Source organism: Dermacentor albipictus, chromosome 3 (genome assembly GCF_038994185.2).
Source record: "Dermacentor albipictus isolate Rhodes 1998 colony chromosome 3, USDA_Dalb.pri_finalv2, whole genome shotgun sequence".
Classification (NCBI taxonomy): Eukaryota; Metazoa; Arthropoda; class Arachnida; order Ixodida; family Ixodidae; genus Dermacentor; species Dermacentor albipictus.
This window is the reverse complement of record NC_091823.1, coordinates 169,887,987-169,903,288: the sequence shown is the minus strand read 5'-3', so window position 1 is coordinate 169,903,288 and position 15,302 is coordinate 169,887,987. Positions and strand designations below refer to the sequence as shown.

Sequence of the window (15,302 nt, the reverse complement as noted above, 5' to 3'; positions counted from 1 at the left end):
TTCCATACAGGTGCTTTGAACGCTTTGACAGACCCGGAAAGAAATGCATATACATAAGAACACGCAATAAAGGCTATTATTATTATTATTATTATTATTATTATTATTATTATTATTATTATTATTATTATTATTATTATTATACCTGAGCAGAATAACTTTCAGTTTTCGGATACGTTGGCTGCTGCCATACTAAGAAAAAGACATACTGCTTTTTTATGATAATTGGTTTGATAAACACCGCATGAATTCCGGAGACATTGAAAACAGCTATTGTTAAGCCGCTGTATAAAGCAGGACAAAAAGGCGATGTTGAAGGTTATAGAGGTATCGCTATTTTGCCTACACTCTCCCAAATGCTGGAAATGTTTCTGTTTGATTGTATGACTTCCTTTAAACAAGAAATTATCAGTCCTGACACTAAAACAGTTTGGATTTATTGCTGAGTGAAGTACTATAACATTGTTAGAAAATATGATCGCTGAATTGTATTCTGCTCTATATAAGAACCTGCTTAGTTTTGCTTTGTTCTTGGATTTAGCAAAAGCGTTCTAAGCTGTAAATCATGACATTTTATTGCAAAAATTGTTTCCTTAAGCTTTCAGGAGACCCATTTTTTATCATCTTTATAATGATTTGCATGACAGGTCACAGGTAGTTGTGGGTAGTAAATAAATGGTTAGCAATGGCAAATATACTACAGTTGGTGTTCCCCAAGGAGCCATGTTGTCACCTCTGTTATTCAATTCATTTATGAACGGGTTTTTCACGATAATCGGAACAGCTGCGGTGTATCAATATGTAGATCGTACGGTCCTACTCACACGCCACATACGTTATGAGGACGCTATTAACTCTCTAGAACAGGTTGCAGTTCATATGTTCATGCAATGGTTGGATGAAAATTGTGCATTTATCAGTGCTAAGCAAAGTAAACTCATGTGCTTTCGAAGCCCATTAAGAACTAAAAAAATAAACTTGCAAATATTTTTACACCATAACATTGTACTTCAAGTAAATGTGCTGCTATCGAACATGTAAAGGCCTTCAAATACCTGATTCTAACATTCCACAGCCGCATGTCTTGGCAGTGTCACATGGCATCTTTATGTGGTAAACGAAAGAGCGTTGCACATCTACTTTTCACCGTAAAGGGTTTACTACCTCTACGAGTAAAAAAAAAATTATGATTCACGCACTAGTGTTCTGAGGTATGGCATAACGATCTTGGCTTTTTGTTGAGAGCCCTGGGAAAATCGTATTCATAAATTATGAAAAACATTTATTCTAAAATGTTGCTTATGATACTACACTACATTCCAATATTATTTTTCGTGAAATGGGATTTTGCCCTTTCGAGGATTTATTTACCAGGACGCTTATTCTTCTGCACATGTGGAGCGACGAATTAAAAGAGGCACACTCTGCTCCTCGATTGTTGAGAGACAAAAACGTTTTAAAGTACCCTATTCTGCTAATAAGTATGGAGTAACGAGAAGTGTATACATCCCAAAAATATTTAGTGATTTGTCTGATGAATTCTTTTCTGCAACTTCAAGTAGACAGCTGAGGAAATTAATGACGAAGTGTTGAATTATTGCTCGCATTCGTATCCTTAGTTATTTAGGCTTTTGTCTCTTTGTTTGCTATGTAATTTTCTGTTAACAGGTAGTACAACCAACAATTCGTCTGAAAGTTATTTGCCATTGGCTGGACGCTTTTGCTAATATATTCTCCCGCATTACATGAGTGCGCATCAATGAAAGAGGTGGCAGAGCAGTACTGCAGGCACCTTTCCAAAGGGGCACAACCTTCTCGGCAAATTGCAAGTCAGCAGCCTAGTCCACCTCGAGCTACACTTCCTGACTTAGAATTACCGTTCACCATCGAAGAGCTCATGGCAGCAATCGGCGACGTAAACAAGCGGTCATCACCTGGCCATGACGGTGTGAGTTATGAAGCGCTCGAAAATCTATGCCACACATCTCGCCTACGCCTTCTGGAGTATTACAACGCCTAATGGATAACTGGGGAGGTTCCTAGAGAATGGAAGCTTGCGAAAGTTATTCCTATATTGAAGCCAGGGCGCAGCCGACAAATTACGCCTCCCTCAGACCCATATCTCTGCTTAGCTTCGCAGGGAAGCTATTCGAAAAAATGATCCACAAACGAATAAATTGGTTCCTGGAAGCTACAAAAGTTTACCCGGAGGAAATGAATGGCTTCCGGCAAAATAGGTCCGCAGTTGATAATGTCATTGCTTTGTGACCGCCTTTGAACGTTGTAGAGCGTAGTTTCGCGTTACTGTGTGAATTTTCTTTTTTTTCTTTTTTCCCTCTTCTTCTTCTTTCTCCTTTTATTCCCTTTACCCCTTTCCCCCAGCACAGGGTAGCCAGCCGGTACTTACACTGGCTAACCTCCCTGTCTTTCCTCTCCTTTGTCTCCTCCTCCTCCTTTGGTCTCATCAACTGAAGAGGAATTGGTCTGTGGAAACATACTTACTGCATTATTTTTGAACATTAAGGTAGCATATGATTCACTCTATCATAAAGCAATATTTGACGCTTTGGAAACCCTTAGTCTTGGAGGACGACATTACGCATGGATTGAAGACTATCTTCAAGGACGCCAACTTCTGATGTGTACCCCGGATGGCCCCACGGCGCTTTATGTCGTCGAGAAGGGAGTGCCACAAGGAGCTGTGTTAAGCCCCGTATTATTTAATTTAGTCCTCATCCATCTGAGAAGAAACCTGCCACGTGGCGTCAAAATCACACTGTATGCGGACGACATCTGCATTTGGAGTGCAGCGCATTCCCGCAGTAGCACCCAACAACGTCTCCAGAGAGTGCTAGCAAATACATCGGCCTACCTTAATCCAGGGGCTCTGAAATTGTCCCCCGACAAAAGCGTTGCCATGGCTTTCATGCGGAGGTGTATGGAAAAATACCCACTAGTGTTACGTGGTCGTACCCCTCCATGCGTCAAGACGTAAAGGTTTCTTGGAGTGACGATCGATAGGAACCTCACATGGTCGCCTCAAGTGAAAAAACTGAGTGAGAAGATTTCCTCGGCGTCGCACGTATTCCGATCTTTAGCCGGATCACAGAGGGGCAGTAACTGTCGGTCAATGGTGCTCTTCAATAAGGCCTAAGTCGACGGAACACCATGGTATTACCTCCCGATGCTGCACAAAATGTCTCCCACAAGCAAGAGAAAATTTGATTTAGCACGGAACAACTGCCTTCGCATATCTCTCGGCTTTCCGAAGGGGTCGTCCCACTCAGGAACTGTAGCAGAAGCTGGATGCCTGCCTCTTGAAGTGCAATCTTCACAGGAGACACTTAGGATTCACCTACACCACGTCATTCATACGAAGACTCACACTTTAAAGGATATTTCTAGAACCCGTGGTACATCTAGCTTTGGACAGGCCATCGGAAGCATATCTATTTCGATTCCTGCTGAGGCGTCACACATTGTGCCACGAAACATTTTACCATGGACACTGTCCCCACTGGAAATTGTGCCATATATCCCTGGAATCAGTACGCAAAAGAAAATGCCTCAAGAGCTTTGGAATATATGCCCAAAGAATACGCAGCCGCAACGCACATTTTCACAGATGGCTCTACAACTCCACATCGCTCATCGTGCGGACTTTTTGTTCCCTCTGCAGGGCAACGATTCTCGTTTCGTCTTGAGCGAGTGACATCATCTACTTCAGCGGAGTTATACGGCATTAAGGAGGCCCTTGTGTATGCACTTAGACAGCAGCCGCCAAAGACATGGGTGATTTTCACGGATTCAAAAGCAGCCCTACAACGTATGTGGAACAGGCACAAGCGTTGCAATAATCAACCTGCAGCATTTGACATTGCTTATCTTCACCACAAGGCTAAGATTGCTAGGCATTGCATCAAGTTCCAGTGGATACCTGGCCATGCCGGCATTTTGGGAAATGAAAGAGCGGGTGAAGCTCCCAGAAATGGACTGCAACACCGCAATTTCAAAAGAACTTTTTTTTTAAAAAAGCCGACGCTTTAAACATGGCAAACAAATATGCCTATCAAGAAAAAGACCGCTTCACCAAGATAACTTCCTGCATTACATTGACCCAGAAATGAGACCAAAAATTCCACGACCACTTCCTCGACACAGAGACATTGTACCATCGTCTTCCACTGAACGTGGCATACACGAACAATTAGCCCTACCGCATAGGGCTTACCACTAACCCATACTGTGACAATTGTCGCAACTTAGAGACAATGGAGCACGTATTACTAGAACGCCCCGCGTACCGCGACGAGAGACAGTTTTTTGAGCAACAAATGGACATGATTTGCCACGAACCGTGAACATTACCGAGCAACTTAGGCCCAATGCCCGACACCTCAAAACAGCGGCGGGTTTTGGATTTATTGTTCGAATACCTGTCTGAAATTGGTCTAATAGGAAAGCTTGAAAGATTGCACACTTCATATAAAAAGGACTAAATTTACCCGCCATGTCACCTGTAAATATTAGTATCAGGTCCACTTGGACATTCCATATTTATTTTTATTATCTTTTTCTCCCACCCTCTTCTGGAATCTTTTAATCCCATTCCCCATCCCTATACAGAGTAGCATGCCAGCGGTTATATACGCGCCGGCAAAATTCTCTGTTTTTCTAATAAAGAGCCCTCCCCCCGTCTCTCTCTCTCTCTCTCTCTCTACCGCACCCGGACCTACTGCAATTTTTCTTACAGACAATTCGAGCATAGAGGTTTTTGTGATTACGGGCTCAGAATAGTGATCAGAGCGCCGGCGTGATTTAGCAATGCTATACAGCGCGACAGTTGCGCATTTCGCACCGCTGTGACAAAGACAGCCGGCGTTTTGTTGTTCACACGTTGACACGAATTTCTAGTCACGAACTTTCCTCCAGATCGGGCGCTCCATCCCAGCGCGAGAACCATGACGTCATTATGACGCAAACAAAAGGAATCTTGAAAAAAAAAAGCGAGTAAGCAAAATTGGAATGTGTTCACTTAGTTGTGGTGCAAGAATAAAGCTCGAGTCTACATTAGACTGCTGCTTAGTGCGAGGCGAAATCACTTATTCATAGCGAATTTCGGCAAATGGGAACAGAACGTGCCGCGAACAAATGAAAATATAAACTAGCGATTACTAATTAGCGTGCCGCTGATTTTTTACATAATTACGAAGCTGAAACAAGTGCGCACTTCGTTCTACGCGCTTGGCATGCGAAAAGAAACTTATTTGAGTTACTGCTCAAGAACTGTTTTTTTCTGTTTCTTTCTTTACTGAAGCGGACTTCTTACGACACCATATTTTTTGAGAACCGCATAATAGAAGGTGGTACCCGCCGTGGTTGCTCAGTGGCTATGGTGTTGGGCTGCTGAGCACCAGGTCGCGGGATCAAATCCCGACCACGGCGGCCGCATTCCGATGGGGGCGAAATGCGAAAACACCCGTGTACTTAGATTTAGGTGCACGTTAAAGAACCCCAGGTAGTCGAAATTTCCGGACTCCTCCACTACGGCCGGCCTCATAATAAGAAAGTGGTTTTGGCACGTAAAACGTCATAATTTTTTTCAATAGGAGGTGTTCCAAACATGGCGTCTGTGACGTGCTTCCGGCTCCGCAATCGCTTCCAGTGCATGCAGTCAGCATAAGCATAGCCCTCGAGATCCGTTTCTTGATGCGGCTTGGATTTGGACACCACCTTTGGCGTTACCGTTGTTTTACCGCCGTCGCTTATGCAGCCACACTTGAACAGCAAAAGCGCCGTCCATCGGCGCACTATTCGTCTCGAACCCGTCGCATCTCGCTCCTTGTCCGTCAGGAAAGATGCATGAAAAGAATATGGTTGACGACAAAACATTTTACTTACCGCGCTATCTCACTGCGACGTCATCGACTTTTGGCAGCGTCTGCTCGGAGCTACTGTTAGCTGTTTATCGCCAGAGAACGTGCTAATCTTCGTAGAGAACAAACCATAGACCCGACCCTAGTTTCGAGAACTTTTCTCAGCAAGAATCACCCAAAATGCGAGAAAAGCCTTCGAAGTTCGTGATGTCGCACAAACGTTCGGCCGCTGTGGTCAGGTTGAAAAATCGACGTTGAACTTTGTCATTCTCTCTGGTAGTAATGGAGAGAGAGAGAGTGCGTAAGGATATGCAAAGCAGGGAAATCGACCAAATATTTTCCCTATAAGTAAATGCCAATAGTACCCTTTTCTTTTCAGGCATAATTTAGTGTGTTAACCGAACTAGTGCAGATATTTAGCACCCATTCAAGCTCGTGCTCACTGCATGCTAGATAGATAGATAGATAGATAGATAGATAGATAGATAGATAGATAGATAGATAGATAGATAGATAGATAGATAGATAGATAGATAGATAGATAGATAGATAGATAGATAGATAGATAGATAGATAGATAGATAGATAGATAGATAGATAGATAGATAGATAGATAGATAGATAGATAGATAGATAGATAGATAGATAGATAGATAGATAGATAGATAGATAGATAGATAGATAGATAGATAGATAGATAGATAGATAGATAGAAAATAATTTTAATTAGAGCTGGTCATGTTTTCTTGGCGAAATGTCTGACATGCTGCTAGCTAGTCAAGCGATTGAGTAGCTCAGTATGGGATGATGCAAAGAAAGGAAAATCGAATGAACAGCGACACGTCTTCGTTGCCAGCCACCATAAAGATATGGTTCCAGGAATTAAACACGCAGTGCAGTGGCAATGCACCGGCAGAAGTGTCTGGAGACAAGTGGAAATGGAGAAGAGCCGATGAGATGTACGCGCAGAGCACTCTGACCGATATCATTAGACAGCTGCTTCCGTTTTATCAACATTATGTCCCAATATATTGTCCACTTCGACAGCTGGGTGACCGGTGCCCAGCCGGGTACACCGGCGGATCCCAGTGACGCAATCCTGTACTTGATACGACGACGTCTCGATCTGCGCGCGTCTCGCGTTGCACTTGGTTGCTGATAAGCAGAAACGGTCGAGATAAGGCGGGTGTGCAGAGTCGGGGTGCAGCGAAGCAGCCAAAACCGGACTTGCACTCGGTGTCGCAACGCGAGTAGGGGTGGAGTGGCTCACTTTAAATAAAGGTCAGCTTTTGCTTGATCCCGTCAAGGACGAAATAATTGCATTGTACACTGGCGATATTGGAGATAGGCCGTTCAAGAATGGCGCTCAGTGACCTGTACGAGATAAATCCCGCCGAATCTCCCGTGTCCCAGCCGTAGGTGCTATGTGACGATCTGGCCAGGCCGAATAGGTCGGTCGTGTGTAAAGAATAGTGTGCACGGAGAGTAACGCAACGACTCGCGTTTTAAGTATCACAACTTAATCTATGCTTCGCTTACTGATTCTATATTTCGTTCCAGTCTCGTAAAAAAGCTTGTATTTCTTTTCTGTATGTACCGTTCAATAAAACACTTGACATTCGTTAACGACATTGTTCCACGTCTTTACACCAGCTCGCATCTCGTGTGGTCAGGTGCGCATGAGACACAGGCTTATACATTCACTGTGACAGCAGTTTAAATCTGAAAAACAGGAACTGAATTCATAAAGCTCTTCATTTGTAAATTTGGCTTGCTGGCTGCTCTCGCTAATAATAATCATACATCAAAATCTGTTGCCATCTCAACTTAAGAGCAGTTCTAGCATAACAAAACTTTTGTGAACTCCGTTTCATACATGGTAAGCAACACTACGAGGGCTAGAGAGACTTCTTTAGCTGTTCGCATTCACGAGCAAGAACAGTGGGTCACATATAAAAATAAAACACACACACATGGGTATGAGTCGTGCAATTCGATGTGACATTAGACAGTTTTAGTTTAGCGCGTTTAGCGTAATAGCGGGATTGACGGAATAGCGCGATCTAATTGCGTTTGCCCAGAACACCCATAGCGTTTAGCGTACGGATGCTATTTCTCAGATTTAGGTTTTCCGTGTGCAGACGGGTTTCGGTACGCAAAGGAACATTTGCCTACGCAAAGCGCCAAGCCCAGCGTGCGTTATTTTGTACTTTGCGGTTATTTTGTATACTTCATTTGTATACAAGCCCGGTGGTTCGCGTCCCTTAACTTTGCGTACGCAAAATCTAAAACGGTATCGCGTGGTTTATCTAGTTTACGTAAGACATGGCGGTGGTCCCTAACTGAATCTGTCGTTTTTTTTTATTGTAGAAATAACTTATTTCATAGCAAATGACTGTGTAAACGCGTCTTTCGCTTAGTCTCGGGCCGCTTCGACGTACGACAGATGGATAGCGGTGTGGAGTTTTCTATATCGCTTCTCACTTCGAACGCGTCGGGGCCTAACGAGAGAAATCACCAATGAGCACCAGGTTAAACAGGGTAGGGCTAAGTAATTTGCTTTGCGGTACACCATGACTGCTATAACTAGGCGCCGTTGGTTAACCTTCAATAAAAATAAAAATCTTCCGTTCAAATAGCTGCGCATTCCGGAACGGCAGCGCCACCTATCGGTGAAGTCGAGAGCTGGGCGCGATGGCATGTGGCCTCTGAGGTCGGGTGATCTCGGGAGCCATGGACGGCAGGCTTGTACTTACTTCGCCATGAGTCGGCGGACATGGAACGTACAAACACAACGCGCTCCCGGCTATCACAAGCTGCTTCACCCACTTTCCGACGCAGAGACAAAGGTTGACGAATAGATAAGAGCGCTTATGTGCACGAAGCATGCGAAACTTAAAGCGTAATTTAAATGTCTCCTGGCACATAAACTATGCTATCACGCTAAAATAAAACTCACTTTCTGCCACGTTCATTTGTGGAATGGTAACGCTATGCCACTTAACCCCGCGATTACGCAAACAGTAAACTAAGACTGTTTATGAAGGGCCACTCTTAATGACAAAAAAAAATTTAATTTCTCCGGTGCTGGGCAGAATCGAAACCAGTACACACATACATGCAGCCACTTTTCTGTGAATATATGCGCGGACTTCACGGTGGCACCACCAGATGGTGCCACTTGTCTAATTGGATGCGCGAGGAGCCCGGCTGCACACACATACATAATGCCTTTCGTCGGTGGTAAGAGAGCGGCTGTACTAAGTATTCACTAAAGTGGGTAATAGGGTACACTATGCATTCAATAAACCTTAAACAGCAAACATTAACGTTGACATTCAACTTGAGATAAGTGCCGCTGGAATTTTTCATTGTAACTTCTCCATTGCTATGCACACAATGTCATCTTCGTCCACCGCAGTAGAAGTAAATAATGTTAAAATCCCCATCCATGCGTGCGTAATTGAAACAAATCTTAAGGCTTTGGTCTTGCTGGCTGCTTACGGCGGACAGAATCACACGAGCAGGAAACACATTACGACCACCATGCCTCGGTCATCACTTCTTGCCTGTTGTGGACTCTGAAATACAAGCACATGTGCCCGCACTTTCAGAGGCTGTGTGACACAAAACTCCATGCTTCAAGTAGTGAGCACGGGAAAAACTGCCGAGTTTCAAGTAATCACATTGAAGCTAACTACTTCATACTTAGCAGTTTCAAGCGCGGCACGAGCTTGATAAGCAGTTTCGTGCTGCTTTTCCACGTGGAGGGGACGATGCTTAAGATGAAGACGTGACCCGAAGACCGCCAGATGACGACAGCGCAAGGCAAATGGCTCAGTGACAGGGCAAACCAAGCTTTAAGGCTCTTACTGTTGTGGCAATAAAATATGGTCTTGTTGTCCAAAATTTAACGGGAACGAAGTGGCGATAAACGTACAATTTTCTGTTGAATTTTTTAGAACAGATTGACAGCTTGTTTAGCGTAGCAGCGCAAGCCTCTAACGGAACGTGACGTGACCTGTTGCACGCCGCAAGGACATCTGACAAGGATAGAGAAATGCAGCGGGATGCCACATCGAAAAGCGTCGTAAACATACAGTCCAACCTAAACAAAAGCATGGAGTTCTATAGTAAAACACCGAGTTTCTCAAGGACTACACTGTCACGCTGTGCGCTTGCCTCTTCAGCAGGAAAGACGCTGCACTGTTCTTGCAGTCTGCTAATACCAAATTATCAAACTTCACCACGACTCAAAACAGAAAAGCCACGGAGTTATTTTCCTGTGGCTGTCTGGCCATTGCGGGATCAGTGGAAATGATCAAGCAGACAAAGCTGCCCGAAAGTCACATCAATAACAACACAGCATTCCCATTCCTCTTTCGAGGACAGACGCTGCAAGGCCGCTTCGTCACCTCGAACGCAAGCTCTCTTTATGACAGTGGAACACCCCAAACATAAGACGCACCAGGTTGCACGAACGGAACCCTTCGCCCCCCATTCCGACCTCCACCGAAGTTTCACCGACGTGAGGCATCGCTTGTATACCGGCTGTGGTTGGGAGTAGCTTTCACGAAGGCGTACACTGCTTTATTTGGAAGGGCCGACAGTGCTGTGTGCGACGTCGGTGACTGCGAAGAGAACATCGAACACTTATTGGGCCACTGTGGTCGATTTCAGTCGGGGAGACAAACATTATCTGTAGCACTGCGACAACTGGACCACCGGCCATTGTCCGTGCAAGTGCTACTTGAAGACCGACCCCGTCGCTCGTCGACCCACAAAGCAATGAAGGCACTTTTGTCTCTCTTGAGGGCGACTTGCCTGTGTGAACGCCTTTGACTTGCTCAGGCCCTCCGCCGTGCGTGTGCCAGCTCACTGCACCTTTCTTCCCCATTCCCCTCTCTATTTCATCTTTCTATGCCTTCTCTCCCCTCCCTCAGAGTAGGGTAGCCAACCATATGCATTTGTAGTGAACATCCCTTCTTTCTCTTTCTTTCCTCCTCCTCCTGCTAGCTGTAGGAAATCTTATTTCGACGTTCCATTGTTTTCAACTGTAGGCCGCGTGTCCAAGAGAAGAGCGAGTACTTCATGAGGTTATAAAAACGAAAAAGAGTAATTGCTCCGGTACGACATTGAAGGAGGCCGATAGAGCACCAGAAATAATCTTCGTTGCTGAAGGGAGCTTCGAGGACGCTTTCGCAGGCGCATCGCCGATAAGCCGGTTGGTCAGGACGTTCGAGAGCAGAAAAGCTATCTGTTGTGACATGTCGTATCGCCGCTCACACAAAGAACGTGGTTTTTCCGCAGCTTCATTAACCGTGCTTTCGCGATTCCACGGATATTGCTGTTATGCTTGCACCGAATCCGGTGGATTGAGCTCTTTATTACTGATTCCGTTTTGACAAACACTACGCAACAACTGCAGCGCATAGCGAATGGAGCGCGTCGAAGAGACACCTCTTGTGGAACGATCTGTTGGTTGCTGTAGGGTTGACGCTCTCCTCAAGTAATTATAGGATCTGAAGCAACTTTCACAGTTGATTTGCTACTATCACGTTTTTAAAACTGCTTGTGTGAAAGGCAGCGAATTTGATCCATTGCGTCTTTTGAGTATGATGTTACAGTTTCTTAGCTAAAACATAGCAGGCAGTACACTCGCCATTTTTGAAGCTGCATTGTCTCTGTAGGAAAAGCATATGAAAACAGCCTTGTTCAGAGCTTGGTCACTCTACAAAGCGTAGGCGATTGAAATCAGTCCTCACGCCTCCATTACAGTGAGTGGAACAGACCAACGGGAGGTAAACCAGCTTTCACGCTCATTAAAACGGGTTTCTCTTTTCATTTACATCGAAGGCTATACAGACAGTTACGCCCTCATTCAATTAACTGATAATGCAGACAAAGAAAATAATATATGAAACTCTGACGTCGTGTGGTGTATATAGAACAATGAAAACGACGATGCACAAAGTCAGATTTACCGAATGGTGCGAGCTTCAGCTGTTTGGGCTCCTGAGCGCGCTACAAGATTTTCTGAGGGCATGAGCCCATTGAATGCAATCAAATTTGTCCAATAATCTTTCTCACAGTGCCAAGTGCGTTCTTGACACCTAGTTCGCAACAAGGAATGCATGAATTCTTCCTTTCCAACTTTAGAGTCGCGTTTGTCACGTACCGGTTTCTGGAATGTTGCTTATTGTGACAACCTAAGAATTACATAGTTATACGTGCACTGTTCAACTAAAACAACATTCGTATAAATGCGCCAGCCAATTAAGTTCGCTTATTTACCGCACTTCAAGCAATTTTGCGAGTTTGAAACAGCTGTCTTGTCCATACAGATCGGTCCTTGTGTGACCGCATTCAGTGTAAAACCTGAACGTCTAGGCACATTTTATTCAGTATCCTGATGTCGCTGCTCGGCCAAAAGTAATATATTAGCTTGGGACAACTACATTTTATTTTCTAATTAGCCTAGCGTTTACATCAACCGATCAAGGTCATTATTCTGTGAGTGGACTCAGCTGGTTCAGCTTTGTTTGAGAGGTGAACAGCAGGTCCACTGCATTTTTGTGGGTGGAGGTTCTTTGCCATTCTAAGTTGCCACCGACCATAGTGTAAATTCTATTGCGTTCCAACGGGCCAGTAGATTTAGTAATACAAAGTCATTCTTGTAGCTTTTCATGGAGCAAGGTAATAAAATTGGCAAGGCTATCTGAATTTCACTGAACTAAGAAAATACGCTCACAGATCTACGAAGATATTTATTTCATTTATAGAACTTGAATAGAAGACGGGCCTTTGCTTACAAATTTAGTGTATTATGAAGATATTTATGTAGTAATAATTTTTATAGGTATCAGAATGTGATGGTTAACAAGTGAGTAGAGCCATTGGTCATTGCTTTGACAGAAAGCAGGTAGACAAAGTGACAAACAAGAGCTTACGGAGTGATTGTAGAGATGAAAAGTATAACCCCTTACGTTGTGCTCACAGAAGATAATTTTTCGGTCAAAGAATGAACAGAACTGTGCAGGGCAACAAGATTAAGAAGAAGCATTTGTTGGTCCTTGGACACCACGCTGCTGCCAATGAGGAAAGCACAAGACCAGTCTGTAGCAATAAACTCAGCAGCGGCAGACTGGCCTTAACGTTTTCGCGTTGCGCTCTACTTCGCGGCCAAGAAAATGTTGTTGAGAATGATTTATCTGTTTGAAGATTCGATTACCCTCTAGTCTAGGAACGCGGACAGTGAGAGAGGGATGAAAGAACGGAAAGGCTTATCGCTTCAGCTTTCACACCTATCGTGCTTTCATCGGTAATTGATAAATTAGTCTCATTCATGGCCTACGCACGCCCTGCATGAGTTGGGTCCACCTGTGAGAAAACCTGGTCTTTTCTCGCATCAGGTTTGTGATCACGCATGGAAGTGACTTCGCGTGGTCGCATTAAATCACATGACCGAAATACACCTTCTGACTCAGGCATACAAGGCTCGAAGCAACAACTGATGCTGGAACAGCACGCTCCCTACAGACTAACTCCGCGAGTACAATTCACTGCCTCAAATTCACTGAACAAGTAACCGGTAGTAACGGTTCCTAAACAGGATACAGAGTATACCGCAGGCATAGCATTAAAATAAAAAGCGGAGCATAAAGTTTCCTCTACGACAAGAGCATCCCGTAGATAGGGAATGTTGCTCGCAGATGTCTCAGAAAAGTGGTTTGCGCCTTGCTTGGGTGCCGTACAAGAGAGAATTTTTCTTCACCTGCTTAAATTGCTGGTTTAGAGCACGAAGCCATGATTGGTTGCTCTCAATGCTTCGAGCAGACCTGGTACTGGCATCACACATAAGTTTGTCAGTGAACACGGGGTCTAGAATGCAATGACAGCGCTTGGAGACACCTGAATCCGTTTAATGCGGGAGGATGGAAGTAAAAGGCCTCCTAGTCTTTCTTTTCGAGGGCCAATCCTGGGAACCGCGCTAATGATCCACGGGCGCCGAGCCACTCTTGCGTTAATCTCAGTTGTCGTGAGTATAGCTGAGGGGTACGGCTCCTCATGAACGCAGCCGCGGTGTTATTGCCTTATTCTGACGCCTGCCGAACGAGCTACACTGCATTTGTAAACAACGTCTCCGGTTCAGTATTCTGGCCGTTTTAGTTTCGTGGGCGAGCAAGCTAGTCGCTGTCTAATGACATCATTATGATTATATCGCAGAAGCTGTACTCCTACGCGCGATGTGTGGACACGCATAAGAGCTAATAATGAAGGTCGTGGTTAATTTAGCTGCAGCGCTATGGACGATGTACCCATAACAGCAGAATTTTCAGGGTGGGAGTGTAACGATGTCGCTGTGTAACATGGAGCTTGGAAATTTTCACACGCCGTGCGCAGTTTTCCTATGGATGAGTCGGGGGGACGGCGTCTCGAGGACGCTGCGGCAATGGAATACCTTTCACACAGCGGTCAGCGATGCCGCGTCTGTCCCCTCGGGGAGAATTGGAGCAATGCGCGCGGTGGACGGCCAAGCAGGAAGTGCGCGGACAAACCTCCGATTGACAGGCAGCGTGACTTGTGCGACAAGTGCAAGACAGAGTTGAAACAAGCTTATTCGCTTCCGTGACCGACGGCTTCCCCAAAGAATTGTTGCCCGAGACAAACGCAAAATGAGGATGCAACGCGCATGCACACTCACCGGTCCTGACGTCAGGTCTGCAGCTGGCGCGACCATTGAAAACCGAAGGGTCAGGGAAAAACTATTTATAGCCGAGCGCCGGTTCCCCGCGGTTTGGGCGCGGGCCTGCGCCAAACTCTCGTCCTGAGGTGTCGACCAATGGGAAGGCTGGCCGAAGGGGCTGCGCCTGTTTGGACAACAGTGGAGGGCCGTGCGGCTGTGCGATAAGGCGCGGGAGAGAGCCGGCCGACGGCGGCAGAATCTCTCGCCTCTCATCCCGCGATACGACGGGACGAGGCCACAGAGATAACGGGGGCAGTGTTGCCGTCGGTGGTAAATCAAGAAGCAGAAAATGAAAACCATATGCGACTATCAGTCCCGGCTGCACTTGCGGGTTTCGCCGAGCTTTCCCACCGGAGTCTGGGTATAAGATGTGGTGCTCTGGATTTTATGCGCAGTGCCAGGAGCGCGCTCCGCGCCTGATCCCCTTCCGTGTGCATGCGTTGCCTCCATAGGACGGCATGCTCATTAATCACTTATGATCGCTCACTCACTTCACAGTCGTCAAGGTGAGATTGAGTGTGCGACGTTAGTCTGAGGGGCGTTAGCAAAAACTTGATTAAGCATAGAGGGGACTATGAGTGCACGTTAGTATGAAGGCGAGTGAATTCCGGGAACAGTGAGCAGGGACAGATATTTTGTAGCGACGCCTTTTCCGATGCCATTCTGTTTCGCACTTCGAC

At 45.4% G+C, this 15,302-nt stretch overlaps 1 protein-coding gene across 1 annotated transcript in view; it reads right to left on the bottom strand.

Moving 5' to 3' along the window:
• LOC135919131 (gamma-butyrobetaine dioxygenase-like) overlaps window positions 1–14,733 on the bottom strand; it is a 67,996-nt gene extending 53,263 nt beyond the window's left edge. The window contains exon 1 of the mRNA XM_065452857.1: window positions 14,581–14,733. The gene's annotated coding sequence lies outside the window, so the exon portion shown is untranslated. The remainder of the gene's footprint in view (window positions 1–14,580) is intronic.
• Between the last annotated feature and the right edge of the window lie 569 nt (window positions 14,734–15,302).